Here is a 17,838-nt window from a genome sequence, read left to right on the forward strand (position 1 = left end):
TTTTAAAAATATTTTTAGTTGTAGATGGGCACAATATCTTTATTTTATTTATTTTTATGTGGTGCTGAGGGTTGAACCCAGTGCCTCACACGTGCTAGGTAAGTGCTCTACCACTGAGCCACAACCCTGGCCCTATCTACCCTAATCTAACTCTTGGATTTCAAAAACATTATGCAATAATTTTTTTTAATAAAAAAAGCCACAAAAACACAAGTTAAATCAGCTAAATATTTTGGGTAACCTTGCAGTTTAGTAAACTGCAAAAAAAGAAAAAAAAAGATAAATGTAGATTTTTATGTATAGTAATTTTTTGAGGATTTCTTTTCAAACCCTTTCACCAAGTACAAAATGACTTTTAAATAAAAAGCACTTCTCTGCCAAACATTAAACCTCGAAACATTTCAAAGTGCTCCAATTTAGTGATACTTATTTATGTAAAAGGGGCAATATATGGAATACATATAATAAGGCAAAATGGTCCCTACTTACTAGATTTTGGAGAGAAATGCAGCCTTTTAGTTAGCATTGAGGCAAAGCCGCTTCTCACCAGGTGCACTTGATGTTTATAGGGGTCCACTTGGTGCTGAGAAACCTTCCTGTTTACCTGTGAACTCTAAGGAGGAGCCATATTTTCCCAGCATCTCACACAGATCTTGAATACTATGAGCCATTCAGTTTCCTGATGAAAATAATATCCTTCTGTGACAGGGCAGCACCTGAGGAAGTCTGCTCCAGGAGACAGCATCCACCTCAGCTATGTCCTCTAGCTTGTATGTCTGATGGTCCATGACATCTCAAGGAGTGACTGGCACACCAGGCTGGTTTCCCCAGCATGGTTGAATGATAAATATCTTGGGTTTTCCAACCAGGCTCTGCACTTGTCTCCTTTGAACAAGCCAGTTAATGTCTGAATTTTAGTTTTGGCATTATATGCATAAATGTGATTGCCTTCACTGAGGCTTAGGAAGACACATAAAAAAGTTGGCCTCTATGTGGCTAAAGGTTGACACTGTGTAGGTCCACCCAAATGCATATAGAAATGAAAAAAAGATGTTTGCTACCTACATATAAAAATAGATTTGAGGGCTGGGGTTGTGGCTCAGTGGTAGACCGCTTGTCTAGCATGTATGAGGCACTGGGTTCGATCCTCAGCACCACATAAAAATAAAAAAATAAAGGTTCATTGACAACTAAAAAATGTTAAAAAAATTAAAAAATGAAAATATATTTGATAGTAGAAGAAAGATAGTCGTGATCAGAGGGGTTTGGTATTTATTTTTTTGGTACCAGGGACTGAACCCAGGCTTGGTATGTGCCCTTTTCATTTTTTATTTTTTATTTTAAGACAGGATCTCTCCAAGTTGCTTAGGGCCTCCTTAAGTTGGCTAGGCTGGGCTCAGACTGTCAATCCTCCTGCCTCATCTTCCCACGTTGCTGGGATTACAGGCACGCACCACTGCTCCTGACTTGGTATTCTTAAATGTAAAGTATCTTCATGAATTTAGAGCAGAAGTTCTGCTTTAAGAGCATTAAAGTATTTCACTTCCAACACTAGATCTGAAAACCTGCAAGTAAGGTTCTCTCTGTCTGCCCTGGTGCCCCACCTCTCCTGCAGTGTCCAGTGCCAGAAGAATCTTTCATGATTGAAGATTAGAGTAATTCCTTTCCTCTTGTGGTTCATTCTGTACTTTTGTGACAGATCAAACATTTCACTTTTATAGTAGGTATCTGTTTTTGTCACGTTGTTCTGTACCTCAATCATTGCCACCATTCCAAGGTGTCCTTCAGGGCAGCTCCCACAGATGAGACGCTCTTCGGTCACATCCTTGTCCTAGGCCTTGGGAGCCAGGGACTTTCTACTCCATATGCTGCTCTGCAGGGCTCGACCCCGAGTTGCCCAAACCTGAGTCCCTGCAACCAAGCTCCAGTTCTCTGAAAGATATCCCAGTGGCCTCTGATTTTAATTCCTTAGAATAAATACCAAAGAGTTGTATATCTGGGTCATATGGTAGTTCCATTCCTAGTCTTTTTTGAGGAGACTCCATACTGATTTCCACAGTGGTTGTACTAATTCATAATCCCACCAATAGTATAAAAGCATTCCTTTTCTTCCACATCCTCTTCAGCATTTATTATTGTTTTTTCCCCCAGTACTGGGGATTGAACCCAGGGGTGCTGTACCACTGAGCTACATCCCCAGGCCTTTTAGTTTTTATTTTTAAGATAGGGACTCACTAAGTTGTGTACACTGGCCTCTAACTTGGGATCTTCTGTCTCGGCCTCCTGAGTCACTGGAATTGCAGGCAGGTGTTACTGCACCTGGTTCTATTACTTGTATTGTTAATGGCTGCCATTTTAACTGGAGTGAAATGAACTCTCTGTGTGGTTTTCGTATTCCCTGATTGCTAAAGATGTTGAACATTTTTTTTTAACACATTTGTTGGCCATTTTTATTTCTTCTATTGAGAAATGTCTGTTTAGTTCACTTGCTCATTTATTGATTGGGGTATTTGTTTTGGGTGGTATTTTTTTTAATGGTTCATATCTTCTGGATTTTAATCTGTCAGAAGAGTAGCTGGCAAAGATCTGCTCCCATTCTTTTTTTTTTTTTTTTTTTTTTTTTTGGTACCAGGGATTGAACCAAACCACTTGACCACCGAACCACATCCCCAGCCCTATTTCGTATTTTATTTAGAGACAGGGTCTCACCAAGTCGCTTAGTACCTCACTGTTGCTGAGGCTGGCTTTGAACTCTCAATCCTCCTGAGCCACAGGGTTTATAGGCATGTGCCACCATGCCCAGCCCACTCTTTTTTTAAAATGAGAACCATGAAAGGAACTTTAATCACGGTAGCTACACTGGGAAGACAAGGAGACCCATGTCCTTAGCCCTGTCTTTGAGGGGCTGACAGTGACTTCAAGATTTTATAGAAACATGTATTTTCTCCCATTCTGAAGATTCTCTCTTCACATTCTTGTTTCTTTTGCTGTACAGAAGTTGTTTAATTTGATGCTATCACATTTATTAATTCTTAGTATTTTTTTCCTGAGTGTTAGGAGCCCTATTGAGAAAGTCAATGCCTGTGCCTTGTTAGAGTGTTGACCCTGTGGTTTTTCTAGGAGTTGCATAGTTTCTGGTCTGTTTCCTAGGTCTTTGATTGTTTTGTGCAGTGTGAGAGATAAGGATCTAGTCTCATCCTCCACATATGGATAAACAGTTTGCCAGCACCATTTGTAAAAATGGTTGTCTTTTCTCCAACATGTTTTTGACACCTTGTCAAGTATCAGATGATTGTATCTGTGTGTGTTTGTCTCTCTCTCTTCTGTTCCATTGGTCTGTGTGTCTGTTTTTATGCTGGTACCATGCAGTTTTTGTTACTATAGCTATGTAGTGTAATTTGAAGTTGGTATTATGATGCCTCCAGCTTTGCTTTTTTTGACTCAGGATTGCTTTGGCTATTCTGGGTCTTTTATTCTTCCAAATGAATTGTAGGGCTGTTTTTTCCCCCTACTTCTGTGGATAAGGTCATTGGTATTTTGATGAGGATTGCATTGAGTCTATATATTGCTTTTGTTAATATGACCATTTTAACAATATTAATTCTGGCTATCCATCAGTATGGAAGGTCTTTCCATCTTCTTTTGTCTTCTTCGTTTTTTTTTTCTTCAACATTCTATAATTTTCATTGCAGAGGTCTCTCACCTCCTTTGTTAGATTTATTCCTAGGTACTTTGTTTTTTGAGACTATTGTAAATGGGAATTTTTTTTAATTTCTTTTCCAGTGAGTTCATTATTGATGTGGAGGAAAGCTATTGATTTTTGCACATTGATTTTATGTTCTACTAGTTGCTGAAGTTGTATATTCACTCTTGTAGTGTTCTGGTGGAGTTTTTTGGATCTTCTGAGTATAGGCTCATATCATCTGCAAACAGTGATAATTTGACTTCTTCCTTTCCTATTTGTTTTCCTTTTATTCCTTCTCTTGCCTAATTATTCTGGCTAGATTTTTTTTTTAAAGAACGAAACCATTATTTTATTTATTTGTTTTTTAAAAATTGTTTCTTTTTTTTTAACCTTTAGTTTATTTAATTTTAAGTGGTGCTGAGAACTGAACCCACTGTCTCACATGTGCTGGGCAAGTGCTCTATCCCTGAGCCCCAGCCCCAGCCCCTCTGACTAGCACTTCTAGTTGTATATTGAATATGAGTGGTGAGAGTAGACATCCTTGTCTTGTTCCTGATTTTAGTGGAAGTACTTCTAGTTTTTCTCCATTCACTATAATATTGCTTTGGGTTTGTCATATATACTCTTTATGTTATTGATGTAAGTTCCTTTTATCTCTAGTTTCTTCAGTGTTTTCTTTTTTTTATTGTAAACAAATGGGATACATGTTGTTTCTTTGTCTGTACATGGCATAAAGGCATACCATTTGTGTAATCATAAATTTACATAGGGTAATGTTGTTTGATTCATTCTGCCATTTTTTCCCTTCCCCCCCACCCCTCCCACCCCTCCCCTCCATCTATACAGTCCTTCCTTCATCCATTCCTGCCCCCCTCCCTAAACCCAACTCCAACCCCAACACTAACCCTTCCCACCCCCCATTATGTGTCATCATCCACTTATTAGCGATATCATTCTTCCTTTGTTTTTTTGAGATTGGCTTATCTCACTTAGCATGATATTCTCCAGTTTCATCCATTTGCCTGCAAATGCCATAATTTTATCATTCTTTATGGCTGAGTAATATTCCATTGTATATATATACCACATTTTCTTTATCCATTCATCAATTGAAGGACATCTAGGTTGGTTCCACAATCTGGCTATTGTGAACTGAGCAGCTATGAACATTGATGTGGCTGTATCTCTGTAATATGCTGATTTTAAGTCCTTTGGGTATAGGCCAAGGAGTGGGATAGCTGGGTCAAATGGTGGTTCCATTCCAAGTTTTCTAAGGAATCTCCACACTGCTTTCCAGAGTGGCTGCACTAATTTGCAGCCCCACCAGCAATGTAAGAGTGTACCTTTCTCCCCACATCCTTGCCAACACCTGTTGTTGCTTGTATTCTTGATAATCGCCATTCTAATTGGGGTGAGATGGAATCTTAGGGTGGTTTTGATTTGCATTTCTCTTATTACTAGAGATGTTGAACATTTTTCCATATGTTTGTTGATTGCTTGTATATCTTCTTCTGTGAAGTTTCTATTCATTTCTTTAGCCCATTTGTCAATTGGATTATTTACACTCTTGGTGTAGAGTTTTTTGAGTTCTTTATAGATTCTGGAGATTAGCGCTCTATCTGAAGTATGATTGGCAAAGATTTTCTCCCACTCTGTAGGCTCTTTCTTCGCATTGCTGATAGTTTCCTTTGCTGAGAGAAAGCTTTTTAGTTTGAATCTATCCCAGTTATTAATTCTTGCTTTTATTTCTTGTGCTATGGGAGTCCTGTTGAGGAAGTCTGGTCCTAAGCCGACATGTTGAAGCTCTGGACCTACTTTTTCTTCTATAAGATGCAAGGTCTCTGGTCTGATTCCGAGATCCTTAATCCATTTTGAGTTTAGTTTCGTGCATGGTGAGAGATATGGATTTAGTTTCATTCTGTTGCATGTGGATTTCCAATTCTCCCAGCACCATTTGTTGAAGAGGCTATCTTTTCTCCATTGCATATTTTTGGCCCCTTTGTCTAGTATGAGAAAATTGTATTTATTTGGGTTTGTGTCCGTGTCCTCTATTCTGTACCATTGATCCACCTTTCTATTTTGGTACCAATACCATGCCGTTTTTGTTACTATTGCTTTGTAGTAGAGTTGAAGATCTGGTATTGCGATACCCCCTGCTTCACTCTTTCTGCCAAGGATTTCTTTAGCTATTCTGGGTTTTTTATTCTTCCAGATGAATTTCATAATTGCTTGCTCTATTTCTGTAAGGTACATCATTGGGATTTTAATTGGAATTGCATTGAATCTGTATAGCACTTTTGGTAGTATGGCCATTTTGACAATATTAATTCTTCCTATCCAAGAACATGGGAGATCTTTCCATCTTCTAAGGTTTTCTTGAATTTCTTTCTTTAGTGTTCTGTAGTTCTCATTGTAGAGGTCTTTCACCTCTTTTGTGAGATTGATTCCCAAATACTTTATTTTTTTCGAAGCTATTGTGAATGGGGTAGTTTTCCTAATTTCTCTTTCTGAAGATTCATCGCTTATGTATAAAAATGCCTTAGATTTATGTGCATTGATCTTATATCCCGCTACTTTACTGAATTCACGTATGAGATCTAACAGTTTTCTGGTGGAATTTCCTGGTTCCTCTAAGTATACAATCATATCTTCAGTGTTTTCATCATGAATAGTGCTGAATTTTGCCAAAGGCTTTCTCTGCATTTGTTGAGATGACTGTGATTTTTGTCCTTAGTTCTGTTTAAGGTTGTGAATTACATTTATTGATTTGTGTATGTTGAACCATCCTTCCATCCCTGGGACGAAACCAATTTGATCATGATGTGCAATCTTCCTCGTGTATTGTTGAATATGATTTGCTGATGTTTTGTAAAAGATATTTGTATACATGTTCATCAGATATATTTTTCCCTTTGTATCTTTATCTGATTTTAGTATCAGGGTGATAATGGCTGCATAGGATGAATTTGGAAGTGTTCCTTCATTTTCTATTTCATGGAATAACTGAGGAGCATTGTTATTAGTTATTCTCAGAGTTCTCAGATAGAATTCAGGTGACAATCTCTCTGGTCCTGGACTTTTCTTTGTTGGAAGGCTATTTCTTATTGCTTCAATTTCATTGCTTGTTTTTGGTTTGTGTAGGTTTTCTATATCCTCTTGGTTCAATTTTGCCAGGTCATATATGTCTAGAAAAGTATCCTTTTCTTCTAGGTTTTTCCAATTTATTGGAGTGCAAGTTTTCAAAATACTTCCTAATGATCTTCTGGATTTCTGTGATGTCTATGGCGATATGTATTTTTTATCTCTGGTTTTATTAATTTGGGTCCTCTCTCTTTTTCTTTTGGTTAGTTTGACTAAGCATTATCTAGTTTATCATTTCAAAGAACCAACTCTTTGTTTTATTGATAATTTGTATTTTCCAAATCTGTATTTCTTTAATTTTGACTTTAATCTTAATTTCTTATAGTTTTGTGTTATTTATTAATGATGGAGACTTGTGCTATTTCACCTTCGTTCATTCAGCTGGTATATAAGAAGATCATTGGTGATTCACTGAATCTTTGTCTGCATTTGAGACAGGAGAATCACTTGAACCTGTCTATGAATTTGAGATCATTCTGGGCAACATAGTGAAACCCCCCTCAAAACAAATCAAACAAAAAGAAAAAAGAAGAAAAGAAAAACAACACAAGAAAAATTACTGTATCAAAATATAATTTACATACAATATTATGTACCCATTTTAAGCATATAGTTCAGTGAACCTAGAAAATGTATTAGTCTGTGTAATCAGATCTATATATTTTTATCATTGCTGTATAGTATAGTTAGGATACAGGACATTTCCATGTTCCCAGAAAGTTCCCTGTACCCCTTCCCAGTCACTCTGACCTAGTGCCCACCCAGAAAGCAATCAGTTAGCTGCTTTTTATTGCTATAGATAAGATTTTCTTTTCCAGTCTCACATGTGTGAAATTGTACAGTATGGATTTTGTGTTTGGCCTCTTTGCCAGCCAAATGCATGCTGATGAGCATGTTTTTGAAATTCTTTCGTGTTGCTCTTATATCAATAATTTATTCCTGTTTATTGCTGTGTACTATTCTATTTATGTATTCAAGATATGCTACAATTTATTTTCTTGTTTGATCTTTGGAAGTTTTTGATATTGTGAATAAAACTTCCATGAATATTGAACTATAGATCGTGTACATAGGGTTTCAGTTCTCTTGGGTAAATACTTGGATGTAGAATTACTCAGTCACATGGTGGTAAGTGAATGTATAACTCTAAAGAAATTACTAAACTATTTTGCTAAAGTGTCTGTAATATTTTATACTGCCACTAGCACTATAGAGTTCTAGTTGTTTGACATCTTTTTCAACACATGGTATTGTCAGTCTTTTTAATTTTTGCCTTTTGAATAGGTGCATAATGATATTTCACTGTGGTTTTCTTTAACATTTTCCTAGTTACTAGTTACTAATGAGGTTGGACATCTTTTCATATGCTTACTGACTCTTAGCATATTTTTTCTTTCTTTTCCCCTCCCTCCCTCCCTCCCTCCCTTCCTCCCTCCCTTTCTTCCTTCCTTCCTTCCTTCCTTCCTTCCTTCCTTCCTTCCTTCCATCCTCTCTCCCTTCTGTTTTTTTAGTGGTATTGGGGATTGCATCCACTGAACTACAATGCCAGTTCTTTTTTTGAAACAGGGTATCACTAAGTTGCCAAGGCTGGTCCTTAATTTGCTATCTCTCTGCCTCAGCCTCCCAAGCCACTAGATTTCAGGTGTGTGCTACCATGCCCAGCTAGTGCATTTTCTTTTGTAAAATGTCTTAGTCCCTTTTAAAAAATGGACTTTTAATAGGTTGTTTTTATTCTTATCATTGGTTTGTCAGAATTCTCAATAATTTCTGGATATCTATTATAAACTTATTTGTAGTCTGAAGTTTACTTTTTCTTAACAGTGTTTATATAATTTTTGTTAATTTTTATTTTTTTGTAGAGAACTTTTGTGAGGTACAATTTATTTATAGTTTCTATTATGCATTATGATTTTGTTTTTGTTTTTGTTTTTTTGTGGTGCTGGAGGTTGAACCCAGGGCCTTGTGCATGCAAGGCAAGCACTCTACCAACTGAGCCACACCCCTAGCCCATACATTATGATTTTTGAGTACTATCTAAAAAATCTTGGACTACTCCAGGGTCATGAAGATTTTCTTCTGGAAATATAGTTTTCATATGTTTACATGTAAGTCTTTGACCTACTTAGGTTAATTTCTGTGTGTATCTTACTGTATCAAAATATAATTTACATACAATATTATGTACCCATTTTAAGCATATAGTTTAACCTCATAAGATTGAGGTTGATTTTTATTTCACATGAATACCCTGGCACCTTTATCAAAAATCAGGTGGCCGTATATCTATTTCTGGGTTCTCTCTTCTGTTCTATTGATTTATTATATATCTGTCCTTATGCACATTTCATACTATCTTGGTTACTGTAGACTTCTAATAAGTCTTGAAATCAGATAGTATAAATTTTCTAGCTTTGTGCTTTTCAGTATTGCTCTGGCTAGCTTAGGTTCTTTGCATTTTCATATAAGTTAAAATATAGGATTAGCTTACCAGTTTCTCTAATAAAGGTTGTTGGAATATTGATGGAATTGCATTGAGTTTGTAGATTAATATGGGAAGAATTGAATCTTAACAGTACTTTGTTCTAATCCAGGAATATAATATACCTCACTGTTTATTTAGATCTTACTTAATTTCTCTCAGCTATGTTTTATAATTTTTCTTATATAGGTCCTGTATATACTTAAATTTAAGTATCTCATATTTTTTGGATGGCATTGTAAACGATGTATTTTAAAAGGTTTTTAATATCCAGTTATCTATTGCTTGTATTAGAAATTCAGTTTACTTTTGTATATTAAACATATCCAATGACCTTGCTACATTCACATTATTATTATTATTATTTTACTTGTAGATTCCTTGGGATAATTCTTGCCTTAGTAACCAGAATTTGCCAGTGTTGAAGAGAAATGCTGATAATGTATATACTTGCTTTGTTTCTGACTATAGGGAGAAAATAATCAATCTCTCACCACTAAGTATGAAGTTAACTGTAGATTTTCTTGTAGAAGCCCCTTTTATGTTCAGAAAGTTACCTTCTATTCATAGAATAGGAGTTATTTTTTAAGAATGAGAGTTATTTTTTAATAATACATGATCTTGAATGCTTTTTAAAAACATTTAGATAATTACAGGGCTTTCATTTTTAGTCTAAGGTAGCAGTTTACATTTAACTTGTGTTCAAATGTCAACCAATCATGAGGATTATTACAGGGATGCAAGGATTGTTTAATATTTGAAAATACATGCCAGTGGGCTATGGTATATTATTTTTTTAGATGTTCTTGGAATTTTTTATGTTGTTAGATTTGATTTACTCAAATTTTATTCAGAATTTTTTCATCTGTGTTCATGAGAGATAGTGATCTGTAATTTACTTAAAACACTTTTTCTGCTTCCAGTAGGAGTATAATGCTTCCTTACTGAAGGAATTTAAAACTGTTTCCTCTTTGTATCTTTTCTGAAAATGTTTGTGTAAGATTGATATTTATTCTTTCAATATTTGATAGGATTAACCAGTGAGGCTGTCTGGGTCCTGGAGTTTTCTGTTTTAAATTACAAATTCAATTGTTTTTAAAAATACAGGTTTCTTCAGATTTTTTTCTTTTTTATTCTTTTTAGTTATACATGACAGAAGATTGTATTTTGACATATCATACATGAAGTCCAACTTCCCATTTTTGTGGTTGTACATGATATGGAGTTATACCGTTCACATATGAACATAGAAAAGTTATGTCCAGCTCATTCTACTGTCTTTCCCACTCCCAACCCCCTTCCTTCTGTTTCTTTGCTTCAGTTTTGGTAATCATGTCTTTCGAGGAATTTTCCAATTTCCTTTAAGTTGTTGAATTTATTGGCATAATTTTTTCATTGTATCACCTTACTATCCTTTTAATGTCTATAGAATAATGTATGCTTTTCCCTTCTAGTTACTGATAATTTGTGCCTCTTTTTTTCTTTATGGATTTAGCTGTCATTTTAGAATTTTTACTGATTACTTCCTTCAAGGATAACTTGGGGCTTAATTGATTTTTATTTGTGTTTTTGTCTATTTTTAATTTTATTTGTATTCATTCTTACTTTTATTATTTCTTTCCTCTACTTACTTTGGTTTTACATTGTTCATATTATTCTGTCATTGATTTTGGACCTTAATTTTTTCCCAATAAGCACTTAAAGCTACACATTTCCCTCCAAGCACTGGTTTAGCAGCATTCTAGAAATTTTGACATGTTGTATTTTCATTTTCAACCTTTTCAAAATGTTTTCTGTTGTCCTTTGTGTTTATTCCTTGAACCATAAATTATTCAAATGTATTTTAATTAAAAGTATTTCAGGTTTCCCTGAAAGATCTTTGTTATTGATGCTTAATTCAATATTTTAATAAGTTGCTTATTTTTAAATTACAGCAATATATACATAACATAAAATTTGCCATTTACCATTTTAACCATTTTAAAGTGTACAATTCAGTGATGTTAAATATATTCACATTGTTATTCAACCATCACCACTGTCCATATCCAGAACTTTCTTCATTTTGTACTACTTAAATAGCAATTCTCCATTCCAGAACTGTATTCTGCTGTTATGGATTGAGGTGTTCTATAAATGTCAATTTGATCCAGTTGGTTGATAGTGATAGTTGTGTCTTCTATATCTTACTGATTTTGTGTGTGTTTGTTCTGTTATTTACTATAATTGTAGATTTATATACGATTCCTTTCCATTCTGTCAGTTTTCCCCAACAGTTCTTTTGTTAGGTCAGTATATTCACTTAGGATTTTCTATCTTATTTGTGAATTATCCCCTTTATTATATATATGATTTTTCTCTTTTTCCTAGATGATATTATCTGTTATTAAGTTTGTTTTGTCTGATACTAGTATATTATTGGTAATTTATACTTTTAGTAGTTGATTTATAATTAATTTATTAGTATAGTAGCTCCAGATTTGATTAGCTTTTCCCTTGTTTACCTATCTTTTACTTTGTTGTTTACTTTTAACTTACTTAAGTCATTATATTTAAAATGACTTTAAAAAATAGTATGTAGTTACTCTGTGTTTTTTTTTTTTACTTAGTCTGACAATCTCTGTCTTTTTATTGAACTGAGTGTTAGACCATTCTCATTTAGTGTAATTGTTAATTTTGTAATTCTGGTAATTTGATCATGTTTCTTTTTTAAATTTATTTTTATTGTAAACAAATGGGATACATGTTGATTCTCTGTTTGTACATGGAGTAAAGGCATACCATTTGTGTAATCATACATTTACATAGGGTAATGTTGTTTGATTCATTGTTATTTTTTCCCCCTACCCTCCCACCCCTTTTTTCCCTCTATTGATCATGTTTCTTGATGTGAATTTATTTCTGTTTGTCCTGGTTAGTGTTCACTGAGCTTTCTGGATATATAGATTTATAGGTTTATCAAATTTGGAAAAATTTAAGCCACTACTTGTTCATATGTTTTTTTCTATCCTTACCTCTCTATATCTCCTGTGACTCCAATTATATGTATGTGCACTGCTTAATATTGTCTTATAGGCCTATGATACTCTTTTTATTTTTATTCAGTTTTTCTTTCTCACCACACTTCAGTTTCTATAGATTCTGCTACATCTATATCTTTAGATTCAGTGTCTTCCGAAGTGCTGCTATAGAGTGAATCTGGAATTCCTCCAAAGGCCCACGTGCTTGCTCTCCAGCTTGGTGCCATTGAGAGGTGGTGCAGTCTTTAAGAGGTGGGGGTCTAGTGTGTGGTCTTTAGGTCACTGGGGTCATGCTCTTGAAGGGGGATAGTGGGATTCTGATCCCAGTCCTTGTTCTCTTGATCCCTGAACATGAGGTGAGTGGTTTTGTGCTGCCATGTGTTCCTGGCATGATGTGTAGCCACAGACCCAAAGCAACAGGTCCAACCAGTCATGGTCTGAAACCTTTAAAACCATGAACCAAAACAACCCTTTGCTCTTTGTAAGTTCTTTACTTCAGATGTTACCCGTACAGAAAGCTGACTAACACAAGTGTCTGTCTTTGTAATCCATCTAGTGTTTTTTTAAATTCAGATATTTTATTTCTAGAATTCCTTTGGCTTTTTTTTTTTTTTGTCTTTTGAATACATTTTTGTTTTTTAAACACACTTGAATATAGTTATAATAACTCTTAATTTCCTTGTCTGCTGATTTTATAATATCTCTCCTTTTGGCTATCTTTTTATTGATTAATTTTTTTCTGATTGTTTCACATTATCCTCTCTAGCATTTCAAAAAATTGGATTATGGATCTTGTTACCATTTTTCTGTTGTACATTTGGATTTGGTTGTCTTTCTTTTGAAAGTGTTGGGCTGTATTCTGGCAGACAGTTATTTGCAGATTTGTGGGCCTCGTTTAGTATGTAGCTTTCATTATGGGGGGCTCTGCCCTACTGTTTTCAACTGCCTAAGTGTTCTTAACTCTGACATCTGACTTCAAACCATCAAGGCCTCTGTGTTTTGTTTTGAATTTCCTCTTGTCCCAGAATATTCCTAAGAGACAGAATGTTCTAAAAGGCAGAAAAGGCAGGGCAGTTATAGGGCTTGCTTATTTTGTACCCCTTATCTTATTCATCACAGTTTTGTGCTGCTTATTGTCCAGTTTTTAAAGACAGGTGTTTCATGTTTCATTCAGTTTTCTAGTTGTTACAGCAGAGAATAAATATGGTCTCTATTTCTCCATCATGCCTGAAAGCAGAAGCTTTTGGTGGTTCTAATGTAGTTCATAACACTTTTAAGGATGTGATAAATACTATGTAAGTGTATTAAATATAATTTTTATAAAGATTCATTGTAAGTAAAAGTCTGTGATGATAGTCTGGTCTTGTTTCCTTCTAAATACTTTCCCTTATTCTATGGTAATGGGACCAGGAGTGGGAAGATTAAGTATCACACACACAGTCACGAATGGATCTGGAAGTATTCAGTCTTACTTGGCCATTAACTTGTGTCTTTAGACACATTCAGACTATCACAGATCCATTTTATTTCCCTCTGTAAAGGGAACATTATAGACTGACCTTAGACCTGAACTCGTATTAAGTTTTAAAATTCTGTGATTCTATATTCCATCTATAATGTTATCGAAGGTTGAATACCAAACTAGTTAAGCATTGTTTAAAAATGAAGAATCTGGGTTCTGGATCTGGCATAGTTTGTTCCTAATTTGATCTAGTTAAATAATAAATCAAGAGTGAAAGTATTATTAAATGGATTTTATAGTACAAAGGGCAATATTCATAAATATTGCACACTCTAGCAACATTTTATGCAAATAGATGGTAAAACCCTATTCTGATATCTCTGGTTTGCATAGGATCTCATTTAGAAACAACTTCCTGCAGAGAGAAGCACAACTAAATATATAGATATTAAATTCTTAATCTCTATTACAAATTCTGACCCAAATCTTTTAAAACATTAACTATTTTTGATTATGTAAATCATGCACATACTTCCAAATGTGAAAAGTACTAAAGGGAATTCAGTGTAATATCAGTTTATCTCCTTACCACCTCACTCCAGCCTTCAGCAATCTAGTTTCCTTCTTTACAGAACTCCTTCCCAGAGGCCACTTTTATTATCAGTTTCTTGTTTGTACTACCACAGATAGTCTATGCATACAAAAGGTATACCTATAAATATTAAAATTATTTGTACAATTATATGTATGCAAACACACACACATGAAGTAGCATATTATGTGCATTATTCTGTCCCACATCTTTAAAAAATTTTCATATCTTAATTTTTTCCTTATCTGTTTATAGAGAGCTACCCATCTACTAGCTTCTTGATATTGAACAAATTTATGTATCTAAATTTAGTAGTATTCTATTAATATATTGTTTCCAAACTTTTGCTGTTACACTGTTACATAACAAATATATTTCCTTGTATTTTTAATATTTTTCTTAGATTATCATTTGTTTTATCATGCATAAAATTTTAATTTGCACACATTTTCTATTAATCTTTTATTTTATAGATAAAAACTTAACACTAATGTCATTGAGTCTTTCATCCAAAATAGGATAAATCGTTACATTTATTCAGTGCTTCTCAGTTTTAAAAGGTGTTGCACTTTTTTTGATGACTTTATTCTTAGGTCATCTATTATGTTTTTTGTTGCTTCTATATAACTTCCTCCTTTATATCTCCTTTATATCTTGTGTATTGTTGCTTATATGTTTGAAGGCCATTGATATTTTATTGGTTTAAAAATAGTTTTCTTGCTGGGCATGGTGGTACTTTCTTGTAATCCCTGTAACTTGGAAAGCAGAGGCAGGAGGATCATAAGTTCAAAGTCAGCCTCAGCAACCTAGGGAAGCCCTAAGAAACTTATTGAGACTCTGAAGCAAAAAAAAAAAAAAAGGTTTTCTTGTTAATTTCTTTGTGTTTCCTAGGAATTCAATCTTATTATTTGCAAATACAACTTTACTTTCTTCTTCCTAGTTTTTATACATTTTTTTCTTTTATCTGCTTGTTTCAACTGTTACTTTTAGAACAATGCTAAGTAATTATGGTAACAATGGATATGTTTTTGGCTTTTATTCTGACTTTGATGGAAATACTTCTAAAGTTTTCTCATTGGACATGATATGCTGGTTTTTAGATTGAAATTTTCTCTATTTTATTATGTAAAAGAAGTAGTCTTGTTTGTGTTTGTTTTTGTGGTACTAGGAATTGGACCCAGGGGTTCTCTACTACTGAGCTACATACCATGCCCCTTTTAAAATTTTTATTTTGAGGCAGGGTATCACTAAGTTGTCCATTCTGATCTCAAATTTGCTATCCTCATGCCTGGGCCTCCCAAATTGCTGGGATTATAGGCATGTACCACCACACCCAGCTAGCTATGTCCTTTTTAACTTATTAAACCTTTTTTTTTTTTAATTAAAGCCTCCAATCTTTTGTGTTGATTACATGCTATTGGAATTTTTTTTTTTGGAATTTTTATTTATGTGTCTTCTTGCTTATTTATGGTTTTCAATTTCATAAGTCCATGGATACTTTATATATGTGTTCAATTTATTCTCCTTAAAGTAGTCTGTTTGAAAATGAAACAAAAATAAAAATAAACACACAAATGGTATTATAGAAATTGAAAAGCAAATAAAAATTTTTTCCCCACTGGAAACAAGTTCACAGGTTTGGAAAATCACTGGTACAGTATGAGTCAAAATGTTCCCACATTATGTTAAAATATTCCAGAATAAAGATGTATGAGCTTTAAATATTCCTATACTGGCTTTTTTACCCCTTTGGTACTGGGAATTAAACCCAGAGCCTCACACACATTAGGGAAATGCTGTACTACTGAGCTACTTTCCCAGCCCTTATTAGAAAATTTCATTCCGAGTCAGGATCTTGTTAAGTTGCCCAAGTTGCCATTGAACTTCGGATCCTCCTGCCTCAGTCTCCTGAGTAGTTGGGATTATAGGTGTTCTCCTCCATGCCTGGCCCTACATTGGTGTTTAAAACAGTTTTTAAAAGCTAGTCTAGGGATTACCATGTGCATCCTTGATGATCTTCTGAGAAGTAAATATAGAACCACTTTACATAAAAGATGAACCTTGCAGCAGTATAGTTCCATTTACTACTATTCATCCTTTGTAATTTCATACCATATATATTGTGCCACACATTATAATCTCTACAATATAACTTTAATTTTTGCTTTAATCAATTATATGCCTTTTACAAAATCAAGAGAAGAAATGTGTGTTTTGTATTTACTCACACATTTATAATTTCTTCATTCTCTACCACAGATCTGAATTTTCTTCTGGTATCAGTCCCTTCAGTTTGCTAATCCTCTGTTTTTTTTTTCCTGGAAATGTATTTATTTTGTCATAAGTTTTGAAGAATTATTTCACTCATATAGATTTCTGAATGAACAGTTTTTCCTTTCAACATTTAAATATATTCCATTGTCTTCTGGCCTCATTATTTGTGATATGAATTTAGTCTTCCATATTTGAAGTATTATGATCCAGTTATTTCTCAGTGTCCTAAATTTCAGATGAGAAACTTGATGAGACTGTGATTTCAACTTATTGTTCTAATTTAGCATCCCATACAATTAAAAAATGTTTTCTTTCAATATTTAGTAAAATCTACCCTATATATACAAGAAATAAGAGATTCCTTTAGGACTATGAAAGAAACCTTCTGGATCGTGGTTCATTATTTTAGCTGAGAGCCTGTGGACTTGAAGTTGTCACTTGTCTGTCTGTAAGCACTGAATGCACTCAAAAGAATTCTTGCCAAACCACAGTTCTTATACTCATCATAATTGTCACAATTGTGATGTGCATCAGCCACTTGAGCCCCAAAGGCACATGCTTCAGTTCCCACTTTATCACAAACAACCACAGGTGATATTTTGATTAATTGTGATAGCACTGCTTGCTCTCCTTTATCCTTGTTAGCATCCCTTTTCTCATTGACAAGGAGCTTATACTTCCCTCACACCCAAGGAACCCAACCAGATCCATCCCAGAATTCCATCTTTAGGGGTCTGTTTTCTGGGAACTTTTCTGAAGCAATTCTTTATCAGTCTGGTTTCATCAGGAGACAGTCACTTAAACAGGGGAAATTCAGTATAAAGAATTATTAAGTCACATGACTATATCAAATTTAAAAGAATTCTATAGGGTGTCCTAGAACTTAGAGTACCAAAGAAAGGACAACTTGGAAGAGTGTTCCTTTCTCAAGGTTGGAGACCTTGTTGGGAAAGATGTACTCATAGTTCATTGGATGGCAAAGAAATTTCTGCCTAGATTAGTACTGGTCTGCAGTTGCTTAGTAAGCATGAAGCCACTCTGAGGCACAAGCATCCTTAGATGATGACCAGTCATATGGGAGTGGAGAGAAAGTTGGGGCACAGTACATGCAGGAGACCTGGAGTACACCTTGCCATGTTTGGTATGTCTGTGGCATTGGGGTTGTAAGAGACAAGGCTCTGTGAG

The 17,838-nt window shown here is 34.5% G+C and overlaps 1 pseudogene; it reads right to left on the reverse strand.

The window, feature by feature from the left end:
* Positions 1-481: 481 nt before the first annotated feature.
* LOC124966096 (caspase-6-like) lies at positions 482-1,762 on the reverse strand (annotated as a pseudogene).
* Between the last annotated feature and the right edge of the window lie 16,076 nt (positions 1,763-17,838).

Source organism: Sciurus carolinensis, chromosome 16, assembly GCF_902686445.1.
Source record: "Sciurus carolinensis chromosome 16, mSciCar1.2, whole genome shotgun sequence".
NCBI classification, from domain to species: Eukaryota; Metazoa; Chordata; class Mammalia; order Rodentia; family Sciuridae; genus Sciurus; species Sciurus carolinensis.